The 9195-nt window shown below is 32.6% G+C and overlaps 1 long non-coding RNA gene across 1 annotated transcript; it reads left to right on the top strand.

Annotated features, from left to right (window-relative positions):
• The first annotated feature begins 478 nt into the window (after positions 1-478).
• On the top strand, positions 479-8203 carry LOC133790103 (uncharacterized). Its single transcript, XR_009873895.1, has 2 exons — positions 479-564; positions 7974-8203. It is a non-coding gene; the product is annotated as an uncharacterized LOC133790103 (long non-coding RNA).
• The last annotated feature ends 992 nt before the right edge of the window (positions 8204-9195 follow it).

Below are 9195 nucleotides of genomic sequence, written 5' to 3'. Positions count from 1 at the left end.
CCTAGTATTTAAATTAAATAGGAATTTAAGTTTCAAATAACACTTATTATAAGTTTGAAAAGAATTTGTATAGTTGTGATTTTTAAAATTATTTTTTATAGTATTAGGAGTATAAAATTGGGAGTTTTATAATCACATTTTTTTTTATCTAAATAATATAATCTAATTTTTATTTATAAAAAATATATATATATACATACCCAAATCCCTTTCTCCCACCCGATCCTTATACTTTCCTTTCTCCCTCTCTCGATCGCATTTTTTCTGCTAGGCCCAAACGACGACGGTAGGGGCTCAGGGAATGGTGGTCGACGGCGGCAAGGGGGTCGGGCTGTTCGGCGGCAGGGGGCTCGGCTTGACAGCAACGACTGGTGGCTCGGGGCTAGGCTCGACAACAACGACTGGTGGCTCGAGGGCTGGGCTCGAGGGCGGGTGGGGGGGTCTCGGGTCTGAGCTCGACGGTGCAGGGGTTGGGCAGGACGTGGAGGCTTGGGGGCTCGTTGGGGCTGCACGGCGCGGAGGCTTGGTGGCTCGCTGGGGCTGGACGACTCAGAGGCTCGATAGGTATGCGTGCTTCTGCTCTTTGACTTCATTTAACTTACTTTGTTTTCATAATGGTTCTGGTGACTTGATCCTTGTTTTTACAATGAACATCCAAAAGGAAGTTTGAGACATTGTGATGCCTCTTTATTCTGTTTACCTATATTTAAGTTTAATTTATTTTTCTAATGGTGATATGCATTGCTGTTGAATGGTTATGAACATTTTCACCCTAAGAGCATTGAAATTTATGCCAATGGGGAATTTTTGCTGTTGACGAGTGTTTTTCTTTTGTTTTGTTTTGAGCATCAGAATTTGTGTGGTTCCTGATAATTTGCTAGGTACGTACGAACCATGTTATGTCATATAAAAACAAGTGGTCTTCAATGAGACAAAGAAGTTTGGCATAAGCTACACGTTGAACTATCTGAGTTTGTTCCAATTGCTGTGAAGGTGAGTTATTTTGGCTTAATTTTGGCATTTGAGTCATTTGACCTTAGTCATTTAGGTTGTCTTTGCAATTAAACTTAGTGTTCTATTTTCCCATACTAAATTCGTCCATGTTAAAGTCCTTTGTCTCATTGTCTGAAACGTGATGCTAAAGTGACTCATGTTAACTACAGGTTCTTGTAGTACAAGAGAAACATTGTGATCCTGCATTTATTGGTCTATGGAAAATACCTACTTGATTATATCATAATTATTAACTTATGGTCAACAAAATTGTTTTTGTTTTACAAATATTTAGCATAATTAATTGGTTGTTTATTGTTTAATATGCTAATGATTAAGATATCTAATTTGTATTTATAGATTGTGCTTGTTCTTGGTACCAAGCTTGGAGTGATTGTGGCAAGGATGGCTCATACACTTGATGAAAAGGATAATATTATCATGGGAAATCCTTTGGTACAACCAAATGATAGCCTTTTTTGGTTTGGTCACCCCAAATTCGTCTTGACCCTCTTGCATTTAACTTTATTTATGGTAATATATATAACTATATATATTGTTTTCTTTTTTAAAAAAAAATCATATATAATATATGGCTTTACTTCTGACAATGTTTTATTTTATTATTTTCAGATCTCTTTCGAGTTAGCTTTCTTTGTTTGGGTCACGGTAAGTCTTTATTTTCTAATTTTTGGAAACTATTTTATAATAACTAAAGAAAAATCTTGATGTATATGATTCTTTTCTTCAGTGGCAATTTGGGATTTCGTCTTGCTACCATGAACATACTTTGATTATTATTACAAGAGTGGTTTTAGCGTAAGTTGTACTTGACAATTATTATTAGCCATACATTACAGGAGCTGTGAGAGAAGTTGAGGAGGAAACTGGGGTAATAATATATATAAAATATATTTCCTTGTTTTATTTCACAAGTAAAATAAAATTTTGTTTATCAAGATAATTGTTTATGAATTACAACATCTTACCAGGTTATTCCATTGATAAAAGTTGTAATTGTTTTCATTGCAGATCGACACAAAGTTCATTGAAGTCATAGCATTCAGGTATTGAAAAAATGCTATATTTTTAACTTTCCTTGTTTATTGAAGCATTAGCTACTAGTTACCATTAGTATCTAAGAAATAAATACCATATATTTTTTTTAAATGTATTCTATTCAATGTGTCCATAAGATTCCACTTTTTTAGTTCCAAGTATCCTTTCTAATAATTTTATACTGAATTAGTTGTGTATTATCTTTCGATTCTAGGCATGTTCACAATGTGGCTTTTGAAAAATCAGATTTATTCTTCATTTGTATGCTTAGGCCCCTATCAACTCAGATAGTAGTTGGTCTCCTTGCCTTCTACTTTCATTTCTTCTGCGTTAGTTGCTCACCGTAATTTTCCACTTTCATTGATAGTTTTAACCATAAAACAGAATTTCAAAAAACAAGTCCTGTTATCATCACTTTGAGATTATACTAAGATGAGCAAGCAGAGAATATAGACTATAAACGAAAATATAAAGACTTGAATTGAAAGTGTATCTACTCATTTCTAAACATTTTGGATATGGTATTGGATAAGATTAGATTGGGTTAAAATATATTAAAGAAAATAAAATAAAAGAATAAATGAGTTAATTATTGTTAAATCTTTTAATTGTATTATATAGAGTCGATATTTTGCTTCTTATATTTCTATCCATGATATTTGCTTTTGCTCTTAATTTGATTTTCATGACTTTTGAGGTTTTGTAATGACCCACTACTCTAGACTTTTGGACCATTAATGAAACTATACATACAAATCCTTAATAAAGCTTACATTGCGAAAATACCATAAGTTTATTAGGTAACTTGTAAAAATGAGAGTTACTTACAAAAAATATCAAGAAGGATATGGGATCCCATTGTCTTTAAAAACAAAACATGATTTAAAATGAAAGGAATTACATAAGAAGTGCGGAAAATACATGTAAAACCATAAAAAGTAAAACATGACTACATCCTCGAGAATCGAACGCTCGACTCCTTGAATCCATTCATCATCGATACACATTCTCCAAGCATCCACGAACCTTACTGCCACTAAAGCTATTTTCCTGCACATATAAACAAAAAGGAATGAGCCTAATGCCCAGCAAGGAAAATCTAACACATAGTCATAAACATAAATTTCATAATAAACATAAAGACATATCATAACACTTATTACATACACTTATTATAATGGCCATTATTACTTGGGGTCCCATAGACTAAACAAGTCATATGCCCATGAGATTAGTGGGGTCCTACTAGCTAAGTAGGTCATATGCCCATAATCTATTTGGGGTCTTGTTAGTCTTATGGGTCATATGCCCAAGCCTACAAACATACACATTCATAACATATTTATAACATATTTAATAACATAACACATAAGATAACATAAGCATAAAACATATATATTCTATCCTATTTTCCTTACCAAAGTTACTGGGATAAGAGGACAGCGTTGGGACTTTTGGAACACTCCTAAAACCATTATGAAAAAGAGTGAGTCTAATGAAGAAAAAGAGATGAAAGGGAATGGGAAGACTAAACCATTGAGACACATACTTACCAAAACTTATGTGCTCAAGAACTTAAATTTTCTAACCAAAATAAAGATTAAGGTTAGAGGCTGAGTAGAAGATTATGAGAACTTAAAAGAACAAATACAGAATTGAACTAGAGTTTTGGGTTACCTTGAAGACTTGTAAGACCAATCTACACCTCAAACTGAAATACTCTAAAACCTTACTTCCCAAAGTGTTTGATAAGCTTATGATGATCAAGCTTATGATTTCCAAACCCAGGTGTTTATACTCTCACACTCACTTAGCACTTGCAGCCTCTGAACTTAGAGCAAAAGATGAATAATGGCTGGGTACTAGGTCCTATTTATAGAGTTTAGGAATGAAAGGATCTTGATTTTCCTTGAATAAAAATAATGGCTTTTTATGTGAAAATAATTTGAATAATCGTTCAGCAGAGGCTGAAGACTCGTTCAAAAAGGTACTGGACTTATCAAGAGGTTGAATGGCTGAATGGAAAACGATTTCAAAATGTTTCAAAATAAGCTGAAGGAGGCGATATATCGCCCCCTGTAGGCGATATATCGCCTGGGCCAGTATGCCCGAGGCTGTCATGCATCGTCTCGTGTTTTCTGTATCTACGTGCTGCGATATATTGCCCCCTATAGCTTCGATATATCGGCACACACTGATTAATTAAACATGAAATTACACATTTTTAGCTAAGTTTGAATGTAGTAAACAACCTTGACTAAGCCCTCAACGTATTCAAAGCTGCTGACTGACCTTATAGCATTCAAACTTTACTCCTTATTAAATTTAATCCTCAAAATACTTAATCCTTAATCATCCATACATAACATGTGCTTAAAATCCTATTGGTCCTTATCTAAACCTTATAGTATAATAAATATTATCCGTAATATCAGTCATATAATCAAACCTTAGGTTAACATTAATATTCTTAAACTATAAGTTAAACTTAGAAAATCTACAAGTACTACTATGAGTGTCCAAATAATTCCCGGTCTGAACCAAAATCCACAGTCATAAAGATAATACTATTACTACTATAATACTACTATCTAACTTAGCTAAGTAAAGTTCTTGGACTCTACAGGTTTTTATGATATTATGCCAAGTTATGCATTCTTAGACTTAGTTTGAGATAATATGAAATAATTTGGTTAATAATTTGTGAGTCACTATTGAGTAATTGATTATATACTAATCCCTATAATATACTAATACACCATATTGAATAAAATAATGATAATTTCTATGTCTTGTTGTTTCATATATAAAAAAATTAGTTGGCAATTGTATATTAAATTGATGGTGACTCTTGTAATTATTTTTCTCCAAACCAATTCAAAGCTCACCTTATTTTGAGCAGCACGAGAACTGGAAGTTGTATAGTGTTAGAATTTTTTCTTTCTACATATACATATGCGAAACAGCTACATCTACTTGTTGTAGTATCATACGGAAGAATAAATTGTCAGTTTCTTTTTCTTGTGTGATGGTTTTGATTGCTGGAGTCTTTTTTAGTAGTTCTTGCTATTGTGGATTTTATTCCTGCACTGCAGCAATAACATTTAGAATATTTTTTTTCTTGAAATTGGTCTGTTATTATAAGCACTATGAATTGCTTTTGTAAATATTCTCACTGCCTTTACTTCTCACATTTGCCACTGTTAATAGGATGTTGTGGATGTCCATGACAGTTTAGCTGCTGAAGCTGAACATGGTGATGCTTCCAGAAAGGAAAGGTCCTCAGTTCAAGGTGTAGAAAAGGTAATTAATACCAAACATGTTTCATGTAATTAGAAATTGATTGTAGTTTTACTTTCATATATTTTAAAGATTTTTATTAGAGCTTATCTGAGTTTGAATTATAAAAAAATAGTTTCCTAGTTGAGTTAAGACTTCTAATTTATGGCTATCTGTAAAATATTTTTGTACTTAGTGGAGTTTGAATATCTTAGATATTCATCCGTAGTGAAGTAGGTTTTGGGAATTCTGTGTGCTGCGGTGATAACGGAAGGTTGAAAACTTGCATGTCTTAGTAAAGTAGGTTCTGAGAATTTTGTGTGCTGCATTGATATATGGATGAAAACCCGTGTGTTGTTTGATTTGTTTGACATGGTGTTGATTGTGACATATGGCTAGGCTAGTAAATTAGGGGATATGCTGTCCGATTTTCTATAGATTTTTTTGTACTTAGTTTTGTGTGGAAATATGAAAAAGATGGCTGCCACAATGATAAATTTGTGATCCGGATATTTAACATTTGACCGCCTAATTAATAATTAAGTTGAATTTAAATTTTGCTACTAATCACAAAATTTGCTTAATCTGAGCCTCAAAAGAGCCGATATAGAGTAACTATGTGATCTATGTGATCACAGATTTGTGCTTTCGAGATTATAAGTGCAGGATAGGTCTTTCTAGAATTTGAATCAAATCCTCATCTTTTCTCTCCCAAAAGAGTAAAACAGGTTGTTGAATAAACCCCGTCCGTGAGATTTTAGAATCATACATATAATATAACATTCTGAAAATTAATCTTAGAAAGATCCTTTAACGGTGTTTGTTCTGCCACCTATTGTGAACCTTTAACTAAGCTTACGTTGGTGATTGTGGCCTATTTTCTTATCTTTTTAACCTAATTTCCAGGGTTTATATGATTTGAAATAGATTTAGGATATATGATATTTGGTTTTTAGGAATATATATTTATATAGCATGAAGAAATTTATTATCTAGAATCAACGCTTGGGGTTAATTCACAGGCAGCTGAAGTGATTATTTTAAAAAAAAAATATTTGATGGTTTTAGTTGCGTAGAAGGGGTTTCATTAAAGGCATGAGTTGTCTCTAACTCCTGATGATATTTTTCAATCTCTTTCAATTGTGCTTGTATTTGGTGTTTCTGGGTTTAGATTCTGAATTTTTTTTTCTTCATGTTTTCATTTTTATCTTATTTTTCTATTTGTAATAAGAATATAGTTGTTAATGCCTTTCGGTTCTCTTATACGTACTTATCTCTTCTACAACCATTTGGTGGCTATCTGAAATTGGGCAAAATCAATATACTCTGCTTGATGCAACCTCTACTCTTCCTCTCATTTACCAATTGCCTTTCTGTTATATTTTTTCACTCTTATATTTCATGTTTCAACTTTCAAATTGGCATGGTTTTGGTTTTCTTTTTAATTAATCTTCCTCTCTTTGCATGTAAATGTGCTTTTGGTGGATTGAGTTTGTTTCTTCTTATTAGTAATTATAGGTTCTATTTGGTGAAATAGGTTCCGTTTCGTGAAATAGGTATAATTTCGCGAAAAATTGTTTCATAAAATGTCCCTAGCTAAAAGACAAAAAGATAAAAAAAACCAACATCAGTTATTGCAAATAAACAAAGATTTTGATGTGCAATATAATAGTTTTAATATCTTTTTCCATCATAAGTTCCAATTACATATGATTAAGAAGTTGTTTAGGGAAATGTATTTTTCAAATAAATGAGGTGTTGCTTTCTATTAGACAATTTTTTCCATTAAGGATTTTTGAAACCATTTCAATGAAAATTGACCCCTACTCTAGTTCATCATCCATGATATATGAGTTACATGGCATTATATCAAAATATTTATTCAAATCTAACGTAGCTCTTGATAACTATTTTTAAACTTAGAGTGGATAATGTTTTATTCTGAGTTTGTCTCTTAACAATAGAACTAGTAATTGATTTGGTAATTATGTTTCTCTTTGATCAAACGAAGGAATGTGTATGTGTTTCTTCTCTAATTGCTTTAGTATTACACTTCAGTGGAGTTTGAATATCTTAGATATTCATCCGTAGTGAAGTAGGTTCTGGGAATTCTGTGTGCTACGGTGATAACGAAAGATTTAGAACTTGCATGTCTTAGTAAAGTAGGTTCTGAGAATTTTGTGTACTACGGTGATATATGGATGAAAACCTGTGTGTTGTTTGAGTTGTTTGACATGTTTGTGTTGATTGTGACAGATGGCTAGGCTAGTAAATTAGGGGATATGTTGTCCGATTTTCTATAGATTTTTTTGTACTTAGTTTTGTGTGGAAATATGAAAAAGATGACTGCCACTATTTTGAATGGATTAATATGGTAGATTTATGGTCTATTTTGTTGCTTACTTTGGTGTAGTTTGCTACTGTTTTGAAATACATCTATGTACTCGATGAATAACATTTTATGAAATAGTACTATCTAACAAGATATTGTTTGCTCCTTGACTATATGAATACCTATAATGAAAATGATAGTTTAATTCTCGCATTTATTATATATATATTTATAATTGTTGTGTGTCTACTTATTTATAAGTTTGAATTATAATATATTTATAATTAAATAACTTTTTTATAATGTCCAGGTCTATATTGAGATGCATTTCTTTGGCGCAATACTAGACAACATTGACAGTTGAAGTTTTTAGAATAAAAAATATATCTCACTAGCATTGTATACATTTCTTGTTTAATATTTGGTGATGATAAAATTTGATTGTAGTATAAACTATCATGTTGTATGATTTTGTAAGCCGAGTAGACTAAATACTGAAATGATATTTTTGAGTAATTAATAAAAAATTATTTTGTTGTATTTTCTTTTGAAATTTTAGAAATCTAACATATATAATACATTTTGGACACTCACAGGGATATATTTTTTCTAAATCAAAATGAAAATTGTAGCTGCATTTAAAAAAAAAAAATTACTTTTAAGGGCATGCAAAGCGAGTCCTAAAAAATTACTTAAAGCACTCAACTAGATTTTTTAGGACTCGCAATGGGAGTCCTAAAAACTTAATTAAAGGCACTCAACCAGATTTTTTAGGACTCGTAAAAATGTTCTTGCGAGTCCTTAAAACTTAATTAAAGGCACTCGCGAGTCCTAAAAAACCTTAGTTTTTAAGGCTCTCAAATAGAGGACTCACGCCCCGCGAGTCCTAAAAACTTTTTTAAGACTTGCAATGCTAGTCCTAAAAATATTTTTTTGTAGTAGTGTTCTTAGAAACTGACTCTCTCCTTTCTCTTGCCCTCTTCCTGTTTTTCTCTCAACTTTCCTAGGGAATTCCTTGTGAATTAAAGGAGAATTTCTAGCTGAAGCTTAAAGATTGAAGGTCTAAACTTGGGGGATTAGTTTTGTTGCAACTTGAGAGATTAACTTCCACTTAAGGTAAGCTCTAGATCATGTTTTCCTTTAAAATTCTGTGTTGGTTTGGATGTTTTAAAGTGTTTTGAACCTTTTAGCTCAAGAATTGGAATTGGTGCTTTGATGAGTTTTAAGACTAGAATTTTGTGGGGTTTTGCTGCTGGGAAGATGTTAGAACTATTGTGGTAATTGAATTATGATTTTGGGGGTGAAATTGGATTAGTTTGGATTGAATTTGGCTGTTGAAAATTGAAGAACATCTGGGTTTGTGGGGCTAAGTCGTGACTCTGTTCTTCAGGGGTTGTGACTCAGCTTGGACCCAGGCCTTGGGAGGTCTCTGTGTGGGAGGCGCATTGCAACCTTCAGGGGCAAGTCGTTGCCCGGGTCCCTTTGACAGAGGGGGAGGCTCTCGGATAGGAGGGGGCGCGACGCGACCCTCA

Source organism: Humulus lupulus, chromosome 7 (genome assembly GCF_963169125.1).
Source record: "Humulus lupulus chromosome 7, drHumLupu1.1, whole genome shotgun sequence".
NCBI classification, from domain to species: domain Eukaryota; kingdom Viridiplantae; phylum Streptophyta; class Magnoliopsida; order Rosales; family Cannabaceae; genus Humulus; species Humulus lupulus.
The sequence above is the reverse complement of the archived record's forward strand: the minus strand, read 5'-3'. Positions and strand labels throughout refer to the sequence as shown.